The sequence below is a fragment of the Alexandromys fortis genome, unplaced genomic scaffold (assembly GCF_014885135.2).
Source record: "Alexandromys fortis isolate MF-2015 unplaced genomic scaffold, M_Fortis_MF-2015_v1.1 scaffold_15, whole genome shotgun sequence".
NCBI lineage: Eukaryota > Metazoa > Chordata > Mammalia > Rodentia > Cricetidae > Alexandromys > Alexandromys fortis.
This window is the reverse complement of record NW_026067911.1, coordinates 19,603,459-19,609,879: the sequence shown is the minus strand read 5'-3', so window position 1 is coordinate 19,609,879 and position 6,421 is coordinate 19,603,459.

Sequence of the window (6,421 nt, the reverse complement as noted above, 5' to 3'; positions counted from 1 at the left end):
ATCTATCTATCTATCTATCTATCTATCTATCTATCATCTATCTATCTATCTATCTATCTATCAGCTATCCATTATCTATCTATCTATCTATCTATCTATCTATCATCTATCTATCTATCTATCTATCTATTCATCATCTGCCTGTCATCTATCTATCTATCTATCTATCTATCTATCTATCTATCTATCTATCTATCTATCTATCATCTATCTGTCTATCTATCCATCATCTATCTATCATCTATCTATATATCTTCTATCTATCCATTATCTATCTATCTATCTATCTATCTATCTATCTATCTATCTATCTATCTTCTATCTATCATGTAGCTAGCTAGATAAAAAATTAGGCACTCGATGAAAACTACGGAAACAAAAAGACACGTGATATATAAAAAACAAATGGAAAATTTCAGGCATAAGTTCAAACACACCAATAAAGATAGTAAATGTGAGTGAGTACCACGTGAGGCAGGCTGGATAAAAACCTGGGGCAGAAAGCTGTGAATAAGAACCACACTAGGACGACTCAAAAACATGAAAGTGAGCTCATAGGTACAGCTGCCCTGCTGTGTCCTGAAAACGTTGCTTCTTTTCGTCTGTCCACCTCTCCTGGCTCTTGCCTTCCCCCACAATGACCCCTGAGCCTTGGGAGGAGGAGGTGTGACATTCTCACCTTGATTACGTCATTGCTCTTCCCTTATCTTTATAAAGCCCACATTGTTTGTTGATTCTACATAGCTACAGTGGCTTTGCTAACTGTAATGCTTAAGCAAATGCACTCGGGAGACAGAAGCAGGCAGATCTCTGAGGCCAGCCTGGTCTACAGAGTGAGTTCCAGGACATTCAGGGCTACCCAGAGAAACCCTGTCTCGAAAAAAAGCCAAACCAAACCAAACCAAACCAAACCAAACCAAACCAAACCAAACCAAACCAAGACCTCTATGTGCTTATACTTACAATATTGTTTTGAGCTACTTAACCTCAGAGTAATGCAGGGTGGCTGAGACTTTCCTTAGGACAATCCTAAATCTGATAGACCGAAATCACTGCAACTTAATCGGTGGTCACGCCACTCTCTCGTCCTAAGTAAATGACCATTGTAAATGACACATAAGACATTTGGTTTTCCTTACATAGGCCATTACCTCACTCTTTCCACTGTACTTGCTTCTGGACTCATCCATGGGCGGTGCTTTGAGCAGCCGCTTGTCACTGGATGCTTAGGTGATTGTTGATCTTGCAGACAGCTGTTGTTCTCATTTAATGACTCTGAAAGCAGTGCAGTAACTCTTCCCGCCACTGGCTTGTGTCTGCATCTATCTCACACACACACAAATTTATGACCATGGGGAAAAAGCCCTCTTCGAAAGATTAAGCCAAAGAAGGGAAATCCTGCTATAAGGAGATAGGAAAATATTGCACATAGGATTACAATATAGTTATGAAATAATGAGGATTTTGCAGAAGGGAACGAATAAAAACACTGTCTAAATGTTCCTGGGACAATGATAAAGTTTAAATTGGAATTTAATATTTCTTTACTAGAATCTTTAAACTTAGAAGTTGTTGGAAAAATAGTCAAATAAGTTATTTGCTAAGACATTACAATTTTTGTGGGCTCAAAATAAATAGATATTAAGATGTCTAGACTAATCATTCTTTATGGAGATGAAAGCTTTGAATGTTCTTCCCAAGGGACCTGAAGCAAATAGAGGAGATAGTCAGGACCCAAGTAAACACAACTTCAGACCACTGACACAGTAATATCCTTCCATGGCTTCTGGGAGACAGGCAGCAAGTCCGTGTCTTGTGAGCAGGGACATTGGTGTCTTCCCTTCTGCACTGTTTCCAAAGAAATTTGTGTGCAAACTGCTTGAGGGCAGACATACAGCAAGAACTGTGCTGGTTTTCAGCGGGACAAAGCCAGTTTCAGAGTGGAGGTCAGGCAGGTCCATGACCTTTTGCTATGACACAGAGCCTCAGTGTGTGCAGATCCACAGGGCCCACACGGACTTGGTGGTTAAAGAGAACAGATGTAACCATAAAGCTCATTTTTAAAAAGAAGCTTTATTATTTTATGTGATCGTGTGTGCTTGCCTGCATGTATATCTGTGCGCCACATGTGTGCAATGCCCACAGAGGCCAGAAGAGGGCATCAGATCTCCTGCAGCAGAATTATAGGTGATTGTGAGCTGCCAGGTGGGTCCTCTTCAAGGACAGCCATTGCTCTTAATTGCTCAATAAGCTCTCCAGTGCCCATAAAGTTTAGTTTTAATAAATAAAAGTATTTCCTATTCAGGTGTCTTTACTCATATCCCCGAGGTCTTAATTCTGTGGGTAGCTTCCAGGGACCGTTTCTCTTCCATTTTTAAAGATTCAGGGTCTGATCAATAGCCTCTTGATTATTTTACGCTTAACTCAGATGACTAGCAATACTGAAACTGTACCCTTTATGATGTCATAATAGAACAAACCCCAAATCCCAGGAGATGAACAAAACTGTGGTTTACGGTAGCTGATGTGTTCATAGGAATGTGGCAACTCCCAAGGAAGTTTTTGTCCTTCATTCTCTACCCAATGGTAGACTCTGGCTGCTCCTGTTTGGGGAACTGCCATCTGAATATGTGTTGTGCTGATGACAGAGTAGGTGGAGAGAGAGTGGGTGACCTGAACACACGTTCGTGGGCCTGAGTCCCATCACTTCCTGGTCGTCAGCTGGAGTGAATCCCAGGACTCTACCAAGTAGCCAGGTGGCAGTGTGTTGTGGGAAAATCCACAGATGTTATGTAAACAATAATGGGCTCTGTCAATTTCCATAACACCTCAGCAAAATATTTACAAAGTAATTTGGCTAGTCCTATTATCCCACTAATGAAACATTTAACAAATTTGAAAGACAAGATTTTTATTTAAATGTATGGTGTTTTGCTTACATGTATGTATCCACACCATATGCATGCAGTACTCACTGAGGCCAGAAGGTGGCATCAGATTCAATAGAGCTGGAATTAGAGATAGTTGTGGGCACCACATGGGTGCTAGGAACTGAACCTGGTTCCTCTGCAAGAGTATCCGGTCCTCTTCACTGCTGAAACCATCTCTTCAGTCCCGTCATTTTAGATTTTATAGTCTTATAATACATTTCAATAACTGGTGTGAAAAAAACTCTCTCTCCCTCTTTTAAACAAAACCAGCTTTGTCTTTTTTTTTTTTTAAATGTAATTTTATTCTAGATAAAACCCAAAATCCTTTGGGAGAATTTAAAATTCTTTCAAGAAATTTTTCTGACATCTTTACTGAAATAAAATAAAAAATGTTACATTAATTTAAGAAGAATTGATATTTGATAATATTGCCCTTTTGGTATAGAAACAGAACTGGTTCTAATCCCTATGTCAATAAAGATTAATTTTTTTTTTTTTTTTTAGTTTTTCGAGACAGGGTTTCTCTGTAGCTTTGGAGCCTGTCCTGGCACTAGCTCTTGTAGACCAGGCTGGCCTTGAACTCACAGAGATCCGCCTGCCTCTGCCTCCCGAGTGCTGGGAATAAAGGCGTGCGCCACCACCGCCCGGCTAATAAAGATTAATTTCATTTAAGAATCCGAGTAATTATAAATAGGTATTTCAGTTTTATAGCTGTCTCTTGTGAATGGCATTTCTTCCCTCTATTGTCTTACATTTAATTATGAGAATGGAAATGTTCCTTTGAAAAATAAGCCAGACAAAACAAATTGGAAAGTTTATCACAAAAATGCATTTAAGACGTCTGGAGAAATGCCTCACTCAGTAGCATGCTGACCGCACAGGTACAAAGAACTGACTCAGAGTCCCAGGATCCATGTGCCGTCGTGGGCACAGAGGCACATGTCTGTAGTCCCCACTGGGGGCAGAGTGGGGGCCACGGTGACAGAGACAAGAGATGCCTGAATGTCAGCCAACCGAGCCAAATAGATGAGCTGTGGCCTCAGTGAGAGACTCAGTCATAAGACAAAGGCAGGCAGCTGTGGTGGTTTGAGTGGGAATGCCCCTCCCAGATGTGAAGACTTGGTCTCTAGGGTATGGACACTACCCATGCACAGTTCTCCTTAAAAGAATGAGAACCATAAAGAAAGAAACAGGCCCGAAAGAAAAATTTAATTTTCTATAAAGTGATTTAAAGTCATTAGCAAATAGCACCTACCAAATTGAAAACCAAATAACATGATGAAATTTTCTAGATTAAAATGGAAATTTGAAACATATTTCTGATGAAATTGGACCACAAAGGAAACAGAAAGCAAGAATATCATGAACATGAAGTGAATCAGATGCCACCCAAAGCCGTTCCCTCTCTAAGACTGGACTGCATGGACTTCGGGCTAATATTTGCAAACTCGCATGTTACACACAATCAACACTATCTCATACTAAGTTGTCAAAGCAATGAGTAAGAGAGCCTGAACTTTCTCTCATGAGGCCGGAAAAACATGCATGTCAAGCCCCAAGTACAGAAAAGACAAAGGAAACAACAGGGCGGCTTTAAGCATGATTTAGAGATGAACAGTGGTTAACACAACCCCAAATATCGAGCTACTAACTTTTGAAACTAATTGACTCAGTGCTAACATTTTGATGAGTGATCTAAAGCCTTCATAAAAATGCAGTGGAATGAACGGGCTCCTCCCCAGCTCTCTTTCCACATCATGTAGAAACATGGTGCTTCTGAATGAAGGGAAAGCAGACATAATTCAAATTCATGTAATGAGTTCCCAAAGAGCTGTCTTAATACATTTCCACAAAACGACAGCAGTATGAATAACTTCTTATTATGTGGCAAATCCTTTGCAATCAGCTCATCTCCACTGCTTTATATACTGTGGAGAAAGACGGAGCTTTTAGATGATTGATCATGAAAACTGAATTTTTGTTCGGAGCACCATGTGTTCTTGATGAAGGAATACAGAAAAAAAAATGTATGACATTTGTTAAACAAGCAAAAGCAGAAATTCCTTCCATTAACAAAATCACTTCCATACCAACTGTTTGTGTGGCTAAAATTTATCAGTACTTACGCCTTTAAAAATGAAAAAATGTCAACAAGCAAACAAGCAAACCTATAATCTATTTCAGACACACATTTATAATAATTTACTTTAAACTTGAAGTTGCTTATATAGTACTCCCTGCTGGCTAGCCTTCATAGTTCTTGAAGGTTCCATGCAGGCTGTCAGGTAGAAAGTCAACCGTCTTTCCTGTTGAATCCTGAATACTGCAATACTGACCGGCAGGATAAGATGGAGCCATGGGTACGTTAGTGGCACAGATGGTAAAGGGGCAACAACTGCTTTCTGATTGAGGAAACTCATGCCTGGTACTGCAGACCTGGCCAAGAACCCATGATTGGGGAGCTCACAGGACTCAGGGGTGAACCTACTGCAATTATTTTGCTAAATGGACATGAAACCCAACTGCAGCCTACATTCACCAAAGAAGTTTCATTATGCAATGGATGGTGCTTAACACAGGAACTCACCATGTCGGTCAAAGTACAGAGAATAAGTGTCTGTGGAGTATGCAGTTATGCATACGACATCTCTATCACACCCCTCTCCAGAAACTTCAGAGACCAGCACTGAAGAAGGGGTAGAAAGATTGTAAGAGCCAGGGGTCAGGGAGCACCAGAGCAGAACAGTGCTGTCTTCGGGATGTGATAGGACCCTGCACTCATGCACCCACCGCAGCTGCGGCTGGCAACAGGTGACCTGCAGGAGATATAGGCAACCAACCTCTCAGCATCAATGGGGAAGGTTTAGGAGCCCCTATCCATAGCTACAGTGATGGCTTCTCAGGAAGGAAGAGTCAGTTTCCTCTAGAAGTATGGTTCCTGAGCATGCTCCAGTGGATGACTCAAACCAAAGTATATGGGCGCATTAACTGAGCTCAAAAAGTTTTATTTATTTATTTATTTTTGTTATTTTTTTTTTAAAAAGGGTCATAAAGTGGTAGAGACAGGAATGAGGGGGTAAGGACTCAATTACAAAGATTTAGTGGGAGAAGAGGGAATAAATACGATCAAAATACATTGCATGTATAACATCCTCAAAAATTAATAAAAACTTTCTTTTTAAAAAGTTGCTTTTGCAAATCTGTAATGTTGTTTTGATGATTTGTGTTGATAAGTTTTAAAAAACCATTCTAAAGAAATGCCTGTTATAAGACCGCCCTTTGGATGCAGTGCAGTTGCTCTTGCAGTCTCACTTTGAGCAGCAGATTTGCATTCTGGGAAGTCTCCTTCGCTGTGCCTCAATGCAATGAACTGTCGGACAGAGTGCAGGCAATCGGGGCACCTGGGCCTGAGTGTTCCTGTTGCTCAAGGCACTCCCGAACTACTCAGAAGAAAGTGGACCTAAAATTAACCACAGACGTCATCTGTCAAG